The 22,194-nt window shown below is 38.6% G+C and overlaps 1 long non-coding RNA gene across 1 annotated transcript; it reads left to right on the forward strand.

Moving 5' to 3' along the window:
* Window positions 1-17,263: 17,263 nt before the first annotated feature.
* On the forward strand, window positions 17,264-20,502 carry LOC141602607 (uncharacterized). Its single transcript, XR_012524558.1, has 3 exons — window positions 17,264-17,599; window positions 18,758-18,844; window positions 20,260-20,502. It is a non-coding gene; the product is annotated as an uncharacterized LOC141602607 (long non-coding RNA).
* Window positions 20,503-22,194: the final 1,692 nt, after the last annotated feature.

Below are 22,194 nucleotides of genomic sequence, written 5' to 3' on the forward strand. Positions count from 1 at the left end.
ATCGTGTCCCTTACCTCTATGATATTCGCAGTACGAATTCTCGTCCCAGGACTTGGATTTATTTTCTAGTTCAGGTGTAGGCCCTATGGGTTGAAACTTACCTTATTTCATCAATCTCTTCAGAGCATTGGAGTATGTATCCCCAATATTTGTGAACTTTATTTGTGGGATACTCTTCTTTGATGGTTCGAGAAGGTTAACCTCATCGGTCTTGCTAGTAGAGCCGTAAGAACGACTTGTTGAGCCTTGATATCCATGACCTACCGTTTTGGACAAGAGTCCCTTACGGATGTCATCTTCAATCCTTGTCCCTAGTACAGTTAAGTCTTTGAAGGTCTTAATGTTTTGGTACCTCAAATGACTTGCATAAATGGGCTTTAAGTTGTCCACGAATTTTTCCACGAGGGTAGCTTCATCTGGACGTTCGACAAGTTGAGTACTAGTCTTCCTCCACCTACTTAGGAAGTCGGTGAAGCCTTCTTTATCATTTTGGGTAAGAACCTCTAAGGTGCGCGTATTGACTTGGATCTCAGCATTATCCGTATATTGCTTAGCAAACTCGATCGCGGCATCATCCCAGGTGGCAATCTTCTTGTGTTCTAGGGAATAGAACCATTGCTTAGGAATGGTGTCAAGAGATGAAGAAAACATCCTTAAGAACATCTCGGGTTTAATGCCTTTGATAGACATGTAATCCTTGAAAGCACGGATATGGTTCAAAGGGTTTTCGTGCCCCTTGAATTTCGGGATATCCATCATGTTGAAGTTGGTTGGCAATTTGGAACTCACGGCCTCATACTTGCGATTTTTTTCTCTATAGATATCATCCCCTTTGAGGTACATCAGTTGTTCCTCCAAATATTAGAGTCGTTTTTCAGCTTCAGTCAGACCTATGGGAGGGTTGACCTCTTGTGCTCCTACAAAAGGTGGTGGATTTTCATTCGCGAAGTCATTCACAAATTCATGAGGCACTTCATTTTCTGTAGGAGGCAACCTAGTTTCTACATCAACAATTCGGCCCTCGATCGTGTTGAGGTTATTATACACTTGGTCTTGGCTAGCTTGGAGACGAGTTAACGCGGCTAGGATTAGATCATTACCATTCGGTGGTTGTCCATTGACACTTGCGTGACTAGTTCCAGGCATCTTGAAAAACTGGATAAGAGATCGACGACGAATCAAAACACGATCGACCATTCTAGCATACTTACTCAAAGAAAAGTTTCGACTTGTGAAGTGGGAGTGTGCCACTTGTGTCAAGCGAGGTTTGAAGAAATGACAAAGTTTGGAAATGTTGGTCCTAGTCAACTATAGTGTAGTTGTAGGAGTGGACTTGAAGAGAAGTTTTGAAATGGGTTTCGAAGCCCGAATTTTGACTTGACAATTGGACAGAGTTTCGACTAGTTTTGCAATAAATTTGGCCTTTTTCAAAAATTTATATTTTAAAAGAGGTTTTGATTTTACAAAATTCGTCATGGTTTCGTTTAGAAAATGCTGATTACAGATAATACAAGCATTTATACATGCATTATAACGGGATGCTGAGTGCATTTAAAAGGGTTTTGGTTTAAAGGGTGGGTTGCCATACCGAACAATCAAACCCGGGGTCTGTGGAGAGGCTCGTACCAAACAAGAGTAAGGCCGATTCCTAGTCCGTTTCCTCGAGTAGTGAAAGCCCTTGATACAAACAAAAGTAAGCACCATGGTATGGTTGACGTCAATCGCTATCCCTCCTTAGGCCCAAATAAGAATTTGGACCGTCTAGACGGGACGATTGGTCGAATGGGTTGGGTTGGGCCTAGGAAGGCCGAATAAACGATCTAGGAAGACCGGGTTATGAAAACCGACAACTGTCTTGTACAAACTATTCCCTAACCTTGTTCAAGTTTCACCCTTGGTTACACGTAAGTGTATTATTCCCCAGCGGAGTCGCCAAACTGTGGACGCGGGCCCACGGGGGGTCACTCGGTGAAAACGAGCAAGCTTTGCATTTGTGGAGTCGCCACCAATTTATTGTGGAAAATTGGAAACCGTTCGAATACCTCGTGCCATGTCAAGACACAAAGTAGTGACATGAACACCAAGAACTCGTTACCCTTAGCATTCTATGTCTAGAATGACTCTCGTGGATGCCAATGAACACGGATGTTAACAAAGATCTGGAGTAAGGGGTGAGGGTATGTATTAGGAAGCTCTTTTGATCGAACACCTAATCCCGCCCGCCTCGATAGCGGCCTCTACTAATGATTAGGAAAAATCAACTATACTTGATATGTTGTTGATTATATGCATGTAATGCAACATCCAATAAATTGATCTTAGCATGTGAAGATTAAACTAAGTCGGTGAACATGTAATTTAACATGCATTAATGTCGAGGTAGGAATTTAGGTTAATTGCATGTGAGAGCATACAAACAATACGATAAAGAAATACAATACAAATACAATAAAGAAAATTACAATAATTACAACGGGTTAATTGATTTACGTCGAAAATACACTTAAAACGGATGGTTTTAGAAAAGAAAGGGAAAATAAATTAACGAACAGATTGTTAGGTAATAATACGAGTAATAGTTAATTAATACGTAAGCTAATTACTAGGTCAAAGCAACAACGAAAGTTCAAGGGCAGGATTCTACCCGGAACAGGCGCAACAGTGCTGCTTTGTTTGGAAGAGGCGCTGTAACACCCCCATACTCCAAGTGCCTTACCAGGACCACTCAGGTATAAGGATACTACCATCTCGGTTGCCCGAGGTACTGAATATCATAAGACAATAAAGAAACGTACTTTTAAAGTAATTATAGATTAAGTGATTACATGTTCAAACCAAAACTAATAAAAGGAATTACAAGGTTCTCATACGGTCTACAGCTAAAACTATCAAAGCTACTAGACTTCGTCTAACACAATGGAAGACTTCTAAGCGCCACGTGATGACTCATCCCGGCTATCCCATACGCGTCATATCACACGCTCAATAATCGCTCACCACCCCGAATGGATCACCACAGTTTTTAAAACATTTAAACGGGTCAGTACTAATCACACAATTCAATACATATATCAACAATAAGATAAACAGACAAATTGAATCACACACACACACACACACACACACACCACCAACTCCCATCGTCAAATCGACCGTCCACCTTTGGACCGAGCCCGCCGCGATGGGGGACCGCAGCCGTTCCCACCTAAGCCCCGCTCATCGTACGAGCGATAACCCTGTCCATTAATGTGCACATCCCCTTTCGTGGCGGGTTCCACGAAGGGCGAAACTAGGGCGTGAGATCACTCCCGCAAGTGACCCCACTCAGCCGAGAACGCATCTCGAGAACCATCAACAACACAACCACAATCACAAACACAATTACAATCATCAAATCAATTAACTAACTACAAAGACATCACCAATATCCCATTATGGGACTAATGCGAGTAGGAAATCCTACCTGGATAGCACAACACGCAGACGATATCTACAAATTTGTCTCAAAACGCCTCTTCTATGAACTCTCCTCCTACCATACAACACATAGATACTACTATTCAATTACTATTCATAAAAACCCCAATTCCTAAATTGGGGTTTCCTAATCTTAACAAAACATTATATAAATTACATTAAAAGCTTACCCTCGACGCAAGGAATCCAACGACACAAACTACGATGCAAACCGACCGTCTGAACTCCGGGAATTGTCAAGAACGCGATTAGGAAGAAGACAAGTTGCTTTCTCTCTTAAACAGGTTTTAGGTTTTGTAAAAAGTGATTTAGAACAAAGACGAATTGGTTTAAATACCTTAATCGCGTAATTAACAAAACCCGAGAAAACTCCCCGTAAAACAGGACACTCGATCGAGTACCCAAGGTACTCGATCGAGTACCCCCTTACTCGATCGAGTACCCCTGCTACTCGATCGAGTACCCAACAGTCGAAACTATTTTATTTTCGCAACTTGCCCTTACTCGACAGAGTAAGGGCTACTCGATAGAGTACCCCAAGACTTATAAATACGGAGTATTACAGTCTTCCCTCCTTAAAAGGAACTTCGTCCCCGAAGTTCAACCCATACATAAAAACAACCATACTAACTCGACCAAGACACAACAACTTAGCTAAGGACTCGAGAACTCGACCGAACATAGAACATGAACTCTTAACCCCCATTCTACCAGCTATGTTTACTTCCACAACATGACTCACTATATCGTATCTACCACATATATATCTTTCACGACACCAACTCCATACATAACCAACTACCATCCTCTAATGCTGCTAGCTCCATAATATCATCAACTATCAAATCCAATACCAAGACACTCATAGACATCAAACGGAATGTTACATCTAAATTGGGGTTTCACTAATCTTAACAAAACATTATATAAATTACATTAAAAGCTTACCCTCGACGCAAGGAATCCAACGACACAAACTACGATGCAAACCGACCGTCTGAACTCCGGGAATTGTCAAGAACGCGATTAGGAAGAAGACAAGTTGCTTTCTCTCTTAAACAGGTTTTAGGTTTTGTAAAAAGTGATTTAGAACAAAGACGAATTGGTTTAAATACCTTAATCGCGTAATTAACAAAACCCGAGAAAACTCCCCCGTAAAACCGGACACTCGATCGAGTACCCAAGGTACTCGATCGAGTACCCCTCTTACTCGATCGAGTACCCCGACTACTCGATCGAGTACCCAACAGTCGAAACTATTTTATTTTCGCAACTTGCCCTTACTCGACAGAGTAAGGGCTACTCGATAGAGTACCCCAAGACTTATAAATACGGAGTATTACAGTCTTCCCTCCTTAAAAGGAACTTCGTCCCCGAAGTTCAACCCATACATAAAAACAACCATACTAACTCGACCAAGACACAACAACTTAGCTAAGGACTCGAGAACTCGACCGAACATAGAACATGAACTCTTAACCCCATTCTGACTATGTTTACTTCCACAACATGACTCACTATATCGTATCTACCACATATATATCTTTCACGACACCAACTCCATACATAACCAACTACCATCCTCTAATGCTGCTAGCTCCATAATATCATCAACTATCAAATCCAATACCAAGACACTCATAGACATCAAACGGAATGTTACATTCCACCACCCTTAAAAGGAACTTCGTCCTCGAAGTTTACTCACACTCATAACATCATCCTCCAACTGTTAACATTATATAAAATATTCCCCCACTCTGAAGCATCACACTACTACGAGCACGGCCATGGCCCTTTTATAAGTATTGTCCACAAAACAAATCCCTCCTTTACGCTACGCTAACACTCTACTTCCAATTATATTACCGCATGCACCACCATGAAACTCTCTTTTATTGCATCCTACTCCTCTTAAGACAAATGTTACGTCCTCGTAACTCGCTAATACTAAACCCTTAGCTATATTATCTCATTATCCTCATCACCACCCTATGTCAAAGATAATCGCCTATAACCTCATTTCCATAATCACTCCTATTTCTCAAGGCTCTCTTACTTCAACAGTTCTCATACTTCAAATCAATCGCACACCCCTAACCTATACCATAAGGCTCGTAGCAAAATCACCATACTAACTCTCCATTATCACTGCAAACCAGCATACCTCGCTATGTAAAGCACTTATCTTCCAGAAGCATAACTCACGATCCGCACTCGTTACGTACACGCACACTAGATCCTCAAGTTCTTTCTTTCATTACCGCAAAATTCATACACAACTTAACATGACACTAATTTCCCCAACACCCCACACTCACTGTCTCAACAAAAGATTATGAACTACCTGCCGCTTTCAGCTCATTACAACACATGATCCACGAATCATTTCCCATTACCATGTCTACCGATGTCTCATCTGAAAACAAGATCAACATTACCGTAACAACCTCTCACAACCGCGTCCCATCAACAGATTATCACTATCCCATGACAACAACGAAACATATACAACTCTATTTCACATCATACTCTACCTCATTCCCAACTTAACCTAGTAACGAAAACATAAATAAGCAAGACAACTGTCTATCAGCACAAACTGAAACTCGTAGAGAGCAACATCAAACAAAACAACAATCCATGTATAACTGGTATGTACTTTCGAAACTCGAATCATAATCACCCCGCCTACTCCACCACAACCGGTGACGGCATCACAACGCCGCCACCAACAACCCACACCGTAGTGCGAAAATACCCGCATCACAACACTAAATATCGAGCCCGGATCACCACCCGAGGCACCACAACCACATCGATAGACATCACAACTACATACGATTCCATAAATACTGCCTCGGAAATAACCTTTCGGACAAGGAAACTTACTCCAATCCACTTTACTCTATCACAACGCAACATATTATATGAAATAACAGATAAGCATCTCATGAACATCATCTCTACCATTTCACGGAATACACGTGTGTTATTAATACACATAAAATTATAACTAGCCATGTCAAATTAATCAAATTATTACCTTTTTGGATATCATTCAATTAAACTACCGTGTCCAACATATATATATTCTGAGAACATTCATAAAATAGCTTTATAATTATCACACCGTACCACTTCTTGTGAGGTCAGAACCCCACACAAACATTTACACATATCATAGACCCGTAATCACAACCAACTAGTCAATCCTGACTACGTAAGTTACCACTCAACAAAGGTTACCTGCTGTCCGAGCTTAACTCGCATGCCCCTCATCACATTCTTCCATTCGCATCACCAAAGACCTTACGCCATACATAACCATACAGCTAACACTCATTATGAGAAACCACCTCCTAAGACTATGTCTTATACTTCCTGACAACCATACTTTTATCAATTCAGTCTTTACAAAATCAGCCTCTTTAGAATTGCCACTTTTCTAATATACACTTTTCCTTAACCACTAGTCAAAGACCATAACACTACCACTTTGTCCAGGACATCAAACCTCTTCACTCATCTCTAAATATCATGATTTCTTTTCTATCTTTGGTTAACATCCCAAACAACGAACATCGAATCCATGAACAAAATTATCTCAACATTCTTCCCAATATTTTCCTTAATTGAATCATCATCCATTTCTCCACCAAAATCTCATATCATGCAGATATTCTTCTAACTTCTTACTTTCCTTAATTCCTCGAAACTCATTATCAATCATGTTGTCCTGAAACTCCTATATAACCTTGACTAACATCTTCGTGATACTATCACACATTTCGATGATTCCTTACCTTTACATCACATAACTCCGGTGAACATTTTCCTCAGTTTACTTTTATCCTTCTTTTCTCTTTACACTCAATAATACCAATTTAATAGCTCAACTCCTTATTACTTCTATCTAACCCTTTTGTGCACCAATTACCTTCTCATCGCTCCAAAACTCAAATCCCATTATTTTATATCGATATCATCTCCCTCTTTCTTACCACAAATATTCTCTTATTATGTCATCAATCACCCTTGCCACTAATACATCCATAGAATCAACGTTCTTGTTCAACAATTGCATCTCCTTCTTACATCTCTAGAAATCAAAATTCCTTTCATACCGCCAATTACCCAAGGAACTCACACAGTAGTTTCATCTTTTAATAAACCTCCCAAACTCACTCACTGTCTATAAATACACCTCGCGACATGTCTCCACAAAGTTCACTATATATTACTCTTCTCAACCCCTTTAAACGAACTTTCACTACCTAAATCCATAACCCACACGACTCCTAACCATTTCCCTCCTTAACTCTTTACACATCTCAAGCTGCCACTATCCACATTCTTACTTTCAATCTTTTCATTCTCACGTTCATTATACTCACATCATCCCTTGTCTATATTCACTTATTTCTACATTACTCAACACACAATCATATCACTCATCCCGTCTCGCAAAACGTGCGCCTTGCCTCAATAAACTATACCAATCTTCCTTTTCTTTTTCCACCATCTATCATAATCACTCATAATTCATGTCCTCCCCACCGAACTCATACTCATCATAGTGCCACTCTTTACAACATAAGATTGGGTAACTTACGCTTCAGGACCAACACATACGTAAAACAATGCATAAAGAAGTAATACAACACCTTTGAATTAAACGTAATATGCAACGAATGTCAAAAGACAAACATACGACCGAAATACGATATATGACTGTACGGACCCCACTCGATCGAGTACGAGAACCTACTCGATCGAGTTGAGGCTACTCGATCGAGTGCCCAACATGCTCGATCGAGTGCCCCGACTCAGAACCCAAATAGACCTTCGATCTCGACTTACTCGACCGAGTAGCCCGGCTACTCGATCGAGTGACCCCATACTCGATCGAGTGCCCGAGGTACTCGATCGAGTGCCCTAAACACGATTACGGTCAAAATAACGACAAGTACCCACTCGATCGAATCAAACCCACTCGATCGAGTCATGCGGATTTCGTGAATACTACCCGCATGTTATCTCACATACCCTAACGTACTATGCATTCATTATTATTTCAACATTATGATTACAACTACGCATTCAAATCTGCGCGACTCCTCATACAATCAACAAAATAATCTACTTCGTGTTATTAAGTGCCACGTTATAAACAACCATCATGCTTTTCATCCAATTCGTTATACAAAACACATATCATTGAACCTCTATTCTTCATGTTACTACTTACCAAAAGTCAAACATTACCACCTATCATGCTCATATAACATTCAACTTTCAATCATGTATTACTCGCATGTTTTAAATTTTCATAACTTTTCATAACACAAACCACACCCATACACTATAAATCCTATTTCCATGTTGCTAATACAACAACATTACAAATCCACTTCATCACACATCATCATATACGAACTACATTCTTTTTCTACCATATCATTCATCATTCTCATATACTTTTTCAACGATTCCAACCAACATGTCAACCAACTATCATGCAACATACTTTCAACAAACCATATACAACACAATTAACATACACGTCACACATATACCCACGGACTCCACGTTCCCATACCATGTGGTCGGCTTAAGTATCATGGGGCCAAGATTTTGAAGTGAGGGCGCCTACTCACCCAAAACCTAGCATCGGTCGGGGCTCCCATTACACATACACCAGGTTCATTTTATTAGACTCCCTATGTTCATTATGTTCATTTGTTACAGTTCCAAGATCGTCGCTCGATACCATTTGTAACACCCCCATACTCCAAGTGCCTTACCGGGACCACTCAGGTATAAGGATACTACCATCTCGGTTGCGAGGTCTTCGAATATCATAAGACAATAAAGAAACGTACTTTTAAAGTAATTATAGATTAAGTGATTACATGTTCAAACCAAAACTAATAAAAGGAATTACAAGGTTCTCATACGGTCTACAGCTAAAACTATCAAAGCTACTAGACTTCGTCTAACACAGCGGAAGACTTCTAACTGCCACGTGATGACTCATCCCAGCTATCCCATACGCGTCATATCACACCTGCTCAATAACTGCTCACCACCCCCGAATGGATCACCACAGTTTTTAAAACATTTAAACGGGGTCAATACTAATCACACAATTCAATACATATATCAACAATAAGATAAACAGACAATGAAACACACACACACACACACACACACACACACCACCAACTCCCATCGTCTCAATCGACCGTCCCTTTGGACCGACCACCGCCGATGGGGGACCGCAGCCGTTCCCACCTAAGCCCCGCTCATCGTACGAGCGATAACCCTGTCCATTAATGTGCACATCCCCTTTCGTGGCGGGTTCCACGAAGGGCAAAACTAGGGCGTGAGATCACTCCCGCAAGTGACCCCACTCAGCCGAGAACGCATCTCGAGAACCATCAACAACACAACCACAATCACAAACACAATTACAATCATCAAATCAATTAACTAACTACAGCACATCACCAATATCCCATTATGGGACTAATACTGAGTAGGAAATCCTACCTGGATAGCACAACACGCAGACGATATCTACAAATTTTGTCTCAAAACGCCTCTTCTATGAACTCTCCTCCTACCATACAACACATAGATACTACTATTCAATTACTATTCATAAAAACCCCCAATTCCTAAATTGGGGTTTCACTAATCTTAACAAAACATTATATAAATTACATTAAAAGCTTACCCTCGACGCAAGGAATCCAACGACACAAACTACGATGCAAACCGACCGTCTGAACTCCGGGAATTGTCAAGAACGCGATTAGGAAGAAGACAAGTTGCTTTCTCTCTTAAACAGGTTTTAGGTTTTGTAAAAAGTGATTTAGAACAAAGACGAATTGGTTTAAATACCTTAATCGCGTAATTAACAAAACCCGAGAAAACTCCCCCGTAAAACCGGACACTCGATCGAGTACCCAAGGTACTCGATCGAGTACCCCCCTACTCGATCGAGTACCCCAGCTACTCGATCGAGTACCCAACAGGTCAGAAACTATTTTATTTCGCAACTTGCCCTTACTCGACAGAGTAAGGGCTACTCGATAGAGTACCCCAAGACTTATAAATACGGAGTATTACAGGCGCAGTGCTCACTGCGTCTGTTCCTGAGGTGAATTCTGGTTGTGAAGCCGGAATTGCATATCGTTAATGTTCATTGGTGAATTAATGCTCGATTAATAATATTTGACTCGGATGAAAGTGATTTAATGGATTATTTACATATGAATGGGTCATAAAAACAATAAAACATGAGATAAAACTAATTAGAACAAATTAATTACAAGATTAATTACAAGGATTAATAATGAATTAAATTTAAATAGGTTATTATCGACGAACTAATGATGTTGATGATAAATAACAGATGCAAATATACAAAGGTGAATTTCAGAGACTTGATATTGATGAATCGAATCTCTAAAAATCCGAATTAATTTTAATGACGAAAACCCGCAAATATTAATTACTTGGGATTTAAGTCGGGAATTTAATGATGATAAATTATTAATGATTTACATGTTAAAATTATTATGTTAAAATTATCGTGTTAACGAAATAAGAACTAACAAAGACAAAGCAAAGAATAAACGAACGAACAAAAGATGAAGGAAGAAGAAAAAAAAGCAGGAACTGCGGCAGCCTCAAGAAGAGGCGCAGCAGGCGCTGCGTTCCTTCTCGACATCCGTCTCCCGTTAATCCGTAAAAAGGGTTTGAATAAAGGTTTTGTAAATCGGTTTTGAATATATTTCGACGCGAATCTTACAATAATGATTACAAAAATAATGTACAATAATAAAAGATGAGATTTACACCCTCAGACTTACATGTTTGACGAAACAAGATTAACTAAGTTAACGTTTAGTGATGCTCGACTCGAATGTACGACGAAAGTGCCCTCTAAGAGGAAAACGAACAAAATTGATTAAATTGATTGATGTGGAGTTGGTCAAATTGGTCGGTCATGCAAAACGAGGCTGGTACTCAGAAGGATCCGAGCTTACGTGGTCGAAAGTTCAAGCACGTAGACGCCAAAAAAGCAAGAGCGTGGTCTTAGAATGCAAAGGGAGAATAGAAGGGCGGACACTCGCGTGAGAAATATGAGGAACGAATGTCCCTATTTATACTAATCACACGAAGGAATTAGGGTTTCGGTGAAACTTTGGAAGTAAATCTCGAAAAGATCTTAATATAAGCAGAAAGGAGTTGGGGAAGAGGCGTAGCAGCCACTGCGTCTCTTGGAAGAGGAGCAGCACCTGCTGCGTCCTTTCCCCAAGGGTTTCCTCCTGCGGAAGAAAGATTTCCGCGTTTCTATTATGGAATTGCGGTTTGACCTTGATTTCCTTATTATTTATAAAATAATTTCGGGATATAATTTACCAAAGATTAAAAGATTGAAAATATGGAATAGAAATATCCGGAACATTCCAGAATATTCTGACTCGGCATTTTAAACGGTTATTAGAAAATGAAGACGGTTTTTGACCTGGACTCCAAATGTACTCTAATTACTGTCAAAACGACCGTAATGGTACGTAGATGACGACCAAAGGGGTTGACACAAGTGTTTGAGCTATCACTTGGCGATAAACTTAAGAACTGGCATAAATCGTTCGTGTACCAAACATGCGGCCCAATCACCACCGGGTGGTTTGCGGGAGGTGCAGAAATGAGGTATCTACAGATACCCCGACCCCGAACTCAAGACTATCAAAATAACGACACAATGGCAGGCAAATCAAAACAGCACCAACTTTAGAGACAAGGCATCTCTAAACCGTACCTACAGCAATATGAGGAATGTCGCCACCTGATTTAACAAGCGGGGTGAGCGAAGCACTAACAATGTACTTACCTAGAACCTGCAGACATCTGCTCTCAAGAAAAATATTAACCACCAAGTGATAAAGGCGATCAAATTATCTGAACAGCAACAGCAGCGCCACTCAAACAATCGAAAAGGTGTTGGGCACGAAAACCGTCCCTCCCACAAGATGTGCCACGCGAAAAACTCCTAATCATATCCAAAACAACCGTCGTTGACCAATGAGGGGATGATGATCAATGGGCAAAGGTGGCAAGGTGGGAGATGGAGCTAGCGGTGGTGTGCTTTTCTTACAAAGCCTCAAGAGTTTCATTAGTGTAGGGAGCAATACTGGATAAAGAAAGCACCCAAACAACAACAGTGTAATGACCGTCACAAATCTTCCTCCGACATTGCCGAATATTACGCTCACTCAAATCAAGGTCCTCCTTCGCACTAAAAGAGGGAGAAACCTAAGCTAAGGTCTAAAGCACAAGCTGCAAACTGCCACTAGGCACGCCCCAAGCACGAATCGCACTGGTAATACTCTCCTGCTGACGTTGACGCTTGACGACAGTGCTACAGTCAAGATTACTCCTCGGGGAAAAGGTCTTAAGTATACAAAGAGGCAACATAAGCAAGTCAATCCAAAAGGAAAGGTCACAAAGAGAGGTAGCCACATCGTCAAGAGCCGTCTTCAAAACCCCTTAGACAACAAACGATCAAGTAAAGCCACATTGAAACTAATGGGCAAAAATCCAACATCAAATGACGACGACGGAGCAGGGGTCTGGGAAAATCATAAAGTACAAAACGAACAACACCATCACCACAATCCGGGGGAGCCACAAAAGTCCCGACCATGCCGACAACTAGAACGAAAGGTTTGGGTTTTAAGGCAAACCCCACATAACCAAATACCCATACGCTGTAACGTAACCTCGGCATTAGAAAAAACAGACAAACTATTAGAAAGTGTTTGACGAGTAATTACCTGAGCATTCCCCCACCAATGTCGATCACGAAGGTGCATGATCATGGAGGTTTTAACAAGACCTCTACCACCACCGTCTTAAAACCTACAAAGGCCCACAAATGGACAGTGAAAATTAACAATTTCAGGTATGGTAAAGATGTGGTGTGAAGGTGAAAATCAAATAGAGAAGACGATGACGTAAAAACGCAGCCACGTGCATGTAACCGTCAAACGTAGCCCAAACAACAACCAGACAAGCGGCAACCACATGAGGTCGGCCAAAAAAGGATGGTGGCAAAATTAGACAGGAGAAATACAGGCGCCCGTAAAGGCAGCATGCAGGTTGCGGCAGAGAAACAAAAAAAAAAACGAGCAACCCTAAAGGGAAACCAATCGAGGCAGCAACCCAAACCTGCAACCACAGTAGCCGTTGAAGACTGACAACGTGAAGACGACAACAAGCGGCCTGAGAACCTGCGTAAAAACACATTGATTATCGCACACCTAGCAAAGATAAATACCCTAGTAACAAATGAATGTAGTAATAGAGGTCGAACACAAGGAGACGGGAGTTGCTAAACAAGTTGGCATAAAGTGAATTCTATCAAGGTCGATAATCGTATGATTGTTTGGCTTGGTTAGTAAACTTGTGATAAAATAATGTAAAAACAACAATGATAAAAGAGTCTAGGGGAATCGGGTCATACATGCAAATATGTAAATGCTCATGTCAAACTAGGAATTCTTAATAACGATAATTGTTTAGGTCTAATGACAACCACCTCTCGGCCTTATTGTCAACCATAGAAAGGGTTCTAGTGAGCTCTCGCTATTACTATATCGGTCTACTAAAACATGCTTAGTCTAATTCAATTCCGTGCCTCTCGACTTTTAGAAAGAATTAACAAATTTAATCTAGGATTGTGGCAAATAATCAAAGACTAACAATTCAATACAACCTTGTGATAGAAACTTTTAATTGATATTATAGCATCCCAATTCAATATTTACAAGTACTATTTATGCATGGCTCCCCTAAGCCCTAGGCAAAATAAACTACTCACATATATTGAAAACTAAACTAATGACATATGATATAATAAACATGATGATAATGGAATGAAATAAGTACTAGAAATAGAATTATCTTAACAATAGAAATGGAACATGGAAATAAAGAACAAGATAAAACCAAAATAACTTGAAATATAACTTGAAATTGCTAAAGGAATTTATTTGGAACAATATGGAAATTCTTAAAGGAAATCTAAACTATCCTAAAAACTGAAATAAAGTGTATGAAAAACCGTATTCTAAATGACGGATTCAACACCCCTTATATAGGAATAAAGGGTGAACGTAAACAATTTAAGGAGAGGTCACCCCGATCGGGGACACCCCACCCCGACCGGGGTCGTTGTGTTTTTGATTTTCCTCTTAATTCCGCCTTAACTTCTTGCTTTATGGTGATGCGAAATATAATGCTTGCATATTCATGAGTCCGTATAAGGCATATTATGGGTCATACGGCATCCAATGCATGCTCTTAACTTGGGCTTTTACTTGGACTTCATTTCTTTACTTGTACACCAACTAAAGTTGGTTCCTTCTTGTTCGAGATTTCAAATTTCTTCCCGAAATGTAACACCCCGTATTTTATAATAATATTTTATTATAAAAGTATTTTATTAAATTAATTATTTCGAGATTTAATAATGTATTTTGAATATTTATATTTATCGTTTTCGTTCTCTATTTTATTATTTCACGTTTTGGACTACTTTTGATTGGGTTAAAATGTCCGTGGACGATTTTACTATTTTAATATAATAATTACTTTTCTTATATGAGCTCTTCAAGCGTTTTAATAGGGCTTAATCCAATTTATAATCCGATAATCCATTGTATGAGCTAATGGACCCAAAAGCCCATTGGTTAATCCCCCTTATAAATAGAATTAACCTAGCAAGCAACTAGGTCAATCCTTTTTCTTTCTCGCGTTAAACCCTAACCAAGTAGACAAGCTGCTCCCTTTGTTCTTGCGTGAAATATGCCGCACGGCCTCTCCTCTATTTCTCTCTTTTGTTCTTCTTTTCTCTCTTTGACTCCATTGTTGAATATCTTTTCTTCCTCCAAACTTATTGATAAATTATATTTTCACAATCCTTGCTCTTACTTTTACAATAATTTATTCTCCAAATAATTTAATGAGAATTATTTGTATGGACCTTTAGACCTACGTTTTGGTTCTCCTATTTTATTGAGTAAAGAAGAGGAAGAGTATTTTTATGGTGCTTTCATGGATTTGGATTCGGGTATTCTATAATGTCGGTTTTTGGGGACGTTTGCGCGTGTTGGAGACAAGGATTTGATGGTCTTGTCTTTCTTGGAGGTTTTCATTAAATTGCATCATTAATTGCTAAAAAGGTAACTAGGTGTTTTCTTTTAATTGTGTTTATGCCAATTGATGTAATTAATATGATTTAATGATTGTCTTGTATGATTGGTACGTGTTAGATTGTTTATTATCATGTTAATTATGTTTTCGCATGTTTGTATATGTTTTAATGTATTAATTATATGTCGTATGTTGTTTATGTGTTTATTTTGGGTGTCATGAGCGCAATTAGGGTTTACGAATAAACCCTAGCGGCGGCATGATAGGCGGCCAAGGGTTCCTTCCAAAGTTATAGCTAAAGCTAGTATAACATTGATGATGATTCAAGCGTTATAGCTTAAGTTAATACAACTTTGGGTAGCTACTCTAGTTATGGCTGGACCTACTATAACATTGAAGTGCGAGTCAAGGTTGTGGCTGTAACTAATGTAACCCCGAGATTATGGCTCAAGGTTATGGTTATTGCTAGTATGACTTTGGGTTTCGTGTCAAGGTTATGGTTGAGGTAGTATAACTTCCGAGTTATATTTACTAAAGTTATAGTAGAGGTTACTATAACCTCGCATCAAGAGTTTATGTTATGGTTAGAGTTACTATAACATTGAATGGTAATCTTAAAGTTATAGTTGAAGTTACTATAACATTGGTTGCTTATACTTGTTTCATATGTTGTATTGTGTTCAACATGTTATGTCCTTGTGTTTGCATATATATCTTTGGTTACTCTTGTTCATATGATAAGTAGGAGGGTCAGTCATAATATTCTACGAGTTAAGTCGCGATGTTGTTCGCGCATGTTAGTACGGTCCGTTATACTGTGCATTTGTGGTTTGCTAGTTTGAATAGATGGCGGTAGTATCAGTTATATACTATCGGAACGAACTAACGTCACCCGTCGATGCGGGATTTCTTTGGTCTATGTTCGGGGGGGGGGGGGGGTAGCAGAGGCAGTGGTTGGATAAAATTCTTTTAATTGCTATTTTGAATTTAATTACATCATTTAACGATTTATATATATATATGCTTAGCTAATTAATTAATTTTATCATAATTCGATACGTTAATTTTAATAATCATTAATAAGTTTATTTAAAGTTAGTTCGAGTTTATTGAAGTTAGTTCGGGTTTATTTATTTAATAATTTCCGTTTCTTTACGAGTCCTTATGAAAGTTGTTTTAAGTGAACCCGAGATGGATTTTGGGAACAAAACCGTCCAATTAGCTATTTTGAGCTTATTTCACTAAAATAGCAATTTTTATTAATATCCGTTAGTTTGGTAAAAATCGCTAATAATTCCGATTCAAACTGATATCGTATTATTTCCGTTAACTAGCTGAGTTTATTTTATTTTCACTCATTAAATTTATTTATTATTAATTTCGTTTTATTACTGAAACTTTTACTAAAAACCGATTTTATTAACTCGAGGCGGTTTTAAAAACGAGCGAAATTACTTAACGATGAAGAAACGTACGTATAATTAGTAGCTAGCAAGCTAGCTGGTGTCTCATTATTATTATTATTTTATTGTTGTTGTTGTACCCCCGTCCCTACCCCTTCTTTTCCCCTTCCTTTTTGCGTGATTCACCAGCAACAACAATCAGCATCCACCAAAATCATCAACACCTCTATTAAACCCGACATTCAAACTCAGATCCCGTCTTCATTTCTCAACCAAACTCCATTATTTTTATACCATTAGCTTCCTCGTCCTTTCCTCGTTCTTTTAAGGAAAGAAATCTTCTATTTTGTAGAAGTTCGAAAATACCGTCTTAAATGACAACTCGATTTCTTGTCTTAATTAACTCGTTTTTCCTCCTTTTTAGTTGAAGACTGAAGAAAGGCTCGTGCTTTGGACGTTTTTACTCGGGAATTCGAGAGTTAAAGGTAACGGTGATAGGATACTCGAATTATTTATAATACTAGCTATTATATTTCCTATTGTTAAGTTAATTAGTTGTGAGACGGGTTAAAAATAGCTGCTTTGGTTAGCACGAGAGTTTGGGATATTAGCGAAGGATGGCCTGGTTGTGAGACAATTTGTATGTGAATGATTTTGCTTATGAAATTTGCGCGATGTTAATTATGGTCGAGAGGAATATGGGTAATGGGTAATACACACATAAATTATGTAGGGATTAGGCAGATTGTTTGAGATTGGATTGATTATTATTATTATTATTATTATTATTATTATTATTATTATTATTATTATTATTATTATTATTATTATTATTATATAAATAAATTTAATATTTAATACTAGTTTTCATATTTCGTACATCTTGTTTGGATTATGGGATGTTGGTGAGTTGTGGCTACATACAAGTCTTTTGGGAACGATCCAATTCTTGAGGCAGTTGATAATTAAGGACGTTTATCACGTGTAATTGTGGAAATTGACAAGGAATTTGGTATACATGTATGCATTGATAGTGTAACTGGGTGTCGGGGACTTATATTCTTATGCATTAACTGTAAAGAGCGAGTGATTAGAATTAGGTGATTTCTACATGTTCAATTATCTATCCCCTGGTTTTCTTTTAGATTTAGGCATAAGATATTACTTCACTTTGAGCTATCAGAATCCAATTTTGGTGGCAGGAGCATTGGTTATAATAGTATTGTGTTTTTATTATCGTATCCTTTGTTCTTGGCTAGTGGGTGAGTAGCTTGGAGTATTATATTATGAGACGGAGTAATGAGTAGGACGGAGTAATGAGAGAGATGGGGTAGAGAGTTGAGATTGAATTAATTTTTGGGACGAGAGTGACTTTTATAAGGTTGGCCTAGCTAAATGCGGCCCGGCCGTGGCCTTTCGTAGCTTCGGCCGTGGCCTGTTGTAGCCTAGCAGTTTGTGACTGGCCGTGGCCGTGGCCTGGCCGTGGCCTAGGCAGTGGCCTGGCTAAGTCGCGAGTTTGGGCCGTATCTATAAATTGTTTTGACGCTAGTTTGGTTTATTTAAAATACAATTAAATTAATTTACGTCTCATATTTTATATAAAGATAATTCGTTAATATCGTCCTTTCACATATTTATTTTAGGTGGCTCATATGGGGTTGAAGATGAAGAGTAATTTTGGGGTTTTAGAAGCTTTCTCAAGTTTTTACTTGTCTCTTTGCTAGCGTAAGGTAACTATTCCGAGTTACTCGACGAATTAATGTCACATTAGTAGTTAATGTGTGCCTGTTGTTTGTTAAGTGTTTAGGTGATTGATAATGTGTTACTTTCGTTTTTCACATGATAGAAATTAGAAATAGCATGAGAATAATATTGCGATGAAATTTGTAATTTGGGCCAAAGCAGGCCAAGACTCTGGGCTGGGCCAGATTGACCGAACGAGTTTGGTCAAACTAGGTTTAAACCAGTCAGCCTCGATTTGACCGATGACCCGTCGCGGGACTCGGGTCGAGGATTTGTCTTTGAGGTGAGATTGGATGTTTTATGTTATGCCTTGATATTTGTAATTATCATTTCACATGTTGGTTGTTGGATGCTTTGGGTGCCTTATACTTGAGTCTTCTTGCCTTGTTGCCATTTTAGCTTGTTCTCATGAATTATGAGATTAACGGTTAGCTGAAGTTTGGATTATTATTGATATTGAGGATATTGTTGGATTGTCTCATTTGAATAGACATTTATATAGCCTTTCACATGATTTCACATGATAGAATGTTAGCATTTATGTTGGTAAGTTGGACTCTTTGCCCTCTTATGGTTAAGTGGGTGTCCTATTTGTCTTGTGTGGTGTGGGCTAAAGTATTCAAGCTGGGACTAGCTGGGACTAGGTCCTAGGTGAGTATTTCGGCCTTCATCATAGATAGGTCTTTATAGTCTCTGACGAGTATATGTTCACTGCTTAATAGCCTTTGTGTTCCTGACTAGTGGATTTATATCCAAGTTGGGGCATGACCTCGTTACTTATTTTGATAGTAAGTGGTCAGCTTAAGTACTAGCCAACCCTTTGGTGGACTCCTTAGGGTACTCACTTTGTTTTAGAAAAATTGTGGGTCTTGGGTGCGGTGGTGTGTATCCGCATGTCTAGGTCTCTGCAGATTTTAGGCTAGGGTTGTGTTGTGTCTTGGCCATGTTTTATTAATATTAACCGCCGAGCCAAGATACCGGTTCGATTACCTTCCCTACCTCGTGGTATAGACTCGAGATTCTGAGTGACTATTGACCGTGCTAAGAACTTATGCCCTGTCTTTGATATATTGCCCTTTCTTGTATGGTGATTCTATGAATCATAGAAGGTGAGATGCAAGCCGGCTATGGTTGATAGAGTTTGGATTCTGGATGTTATGTGATTCACATGATAGTGTAGTATGAGTCGGTCTAGTATTCTGGCTAGGACTATGTGTTGTTATATTGTTGTTCACATGATAAGCACGATTGTCTAGCATCTATATGCTAAGGCTATGTGTTATTCATATTCATATTCTTATGTTTACATGTTATATTAATTATGACATTTCGTGGCTGGGAGAACTCGGAGTTACTCCCCACTGACTGTGGCTTTCGTATTTGTATAAAATGCGAATGACAGGTAGGTGATGCATATATGAGGTACATGGACGAGCTAGCGAGCAAAGTAACCTTGGGACCTAGACTGGTTTTATTTTATTGTGACCCTTAAACCCTTTTTATGTCACATACATTTTAGGGACATATGTCTCCCTCTTTACATTTGGTTGTATAATTTGCTATTCGCGACTTTAGCGATGGTTAGGTTATGAAACTTCTAGTTAGACCTTGTATGTTTGACACCTTCCAATTTGGATATCTTTATAACAGGTTCAGGTTTAAAAAAAGAAAAAAAAAATTAAAATTAAAAATTACAGGTTTTTACCCAAATGAACCTATTACAAACATATCCATGCAGTTTTATTCTAGAATTACGTGTTTACTTTTACGCAATAAATGAGGGTGTCACAGTTGGTATCAGAGCATATTTGCTCCCGACGCACGTTTGTGCACCCCAATATAAATAACTTGACCTTAAAATAATAAACTTGAGAGATGGGTAAGATGGGTAGACTTAGGACCTTATGTTGTAGTCTCTTTGTGTTTGCTCTTTGTTAGGTACTAACCTGTTTGTTGATTGTCATTTAATAATTGTTGCGTTCTTGAATCGATGACCGTGAGCTTATCTAAAGCTAATGGAGTTATTACCCTTATGATAAAAAAATTTGAACTAAAGGTTTTGAAAATGTTTTAATGTTTTTCCACGGTTTTAACGCCAATTAGTGTTAAAACTTGTTATTGGAGACGTCTGATAATTAGTTTTATCATTTGTTGGTGTAAAAATGTACTTTTATGTCTTTGAATTGGAATATTGATGTTCTTGAGTGATCGCCAAGAGTATCTCCGTTCCATTGAAAGGACACTTATATTTTACGAAAATCAAGATTTGGTGCCTAATGCTGAAGATTGAAGATTTGTTCAACCTTTGAAGAATGCTTCTACTTCCTTGAAGATGTTTCTCGTTCTTTGTGTATCTCGCCTTATTCTTAATCTCTTTGTGCTTATCCTCCTTCTAAACTCCCTTCTGTTTTACTTTAAAAGCTACGCTTGTACTCCTAACTTGTCTTTTGTTCCTTGCTAATCCTCCCTTAACGCCATTTGATAGTACTCTTTCTTTTGAGGAATGTTGACCTTGGTTGGAAAACTTGACTCTTGAGGAGATTGTTTGTGTTTGACCCTTTCCTGGTTTTGAGAGGATTTGATGATGGAAAGACTTAGGTAAGGTGATGAGACATACTTAGTGATTCTTATACCTAGTTCCTTGATAAAGTGAGTATAATTGATTGGTGGATTATTTGTGTTAGGAATGAGTTGCCTATGTAATTAAAAGTTATAGAACTTGGCTTTGTTGTTTATGTTTGGGGATTTGAAAGCTTAGTAGGTTGAGCGTCGTCACCCTAGGAGTAAACATGAGATAAGTTTAGAATATGAATTTGGAAGAAAACCCATTTTTAGATGTTAACACTCCCGTATAGATTGGGAATGTGATTTGGTCGTTTTGTCATGAAGGTACAATACCCTAATAGGCGTTTCCTTGTTGTCTAATTTCCCTTTCTCCTTGATCATGAGCGTTACCGTTCATACCTTCTTTCCTCGCTTCATCTTGCTCCTCCTTTAAGTTTGACATTCGTATCTTGTGAAACTCTATCTTTGACATCCTTGTAATTTTAACTTCAATTTTTACCCTATGAAAGTCATTATAGCTCTCTTGTGGCTTAAGTTTGAGCTCTCTTAACATACTTTGTTTTTATGCTATCTAAGTTACTTTCCTTTTTGTACAACTTCTAAACTTTCAAGCTACCAGTTTCGATTCATTCTTAAAAGTTTATGTCACTTCTGCAAACCTAACCTGTTTTTGAAGACTTGAAAATGAAAATTGGAATTAGTTCCCTATTCCTTCCTTGAATATAAACTCATTTATCGTAATTTTAATTACTAGACCCGAAATTTCTTTAAA

The sequence above is a fragment of the Silene latifolia genome, chromosome 9, assembly GCF_048544455.1.
Source record: "Silene latifolia isolate original U9 population chromosome 9, ASM4854445v1, whole genome shotgun sequence".
NCBI classification, from domain to species: domain Eukaryota; kingdom Viridiplantae; phylum Streptophyta; class Magnoliopsida; order Caryophyllales; family Caryophyllaceae; genus Silene; species Silene latifolia.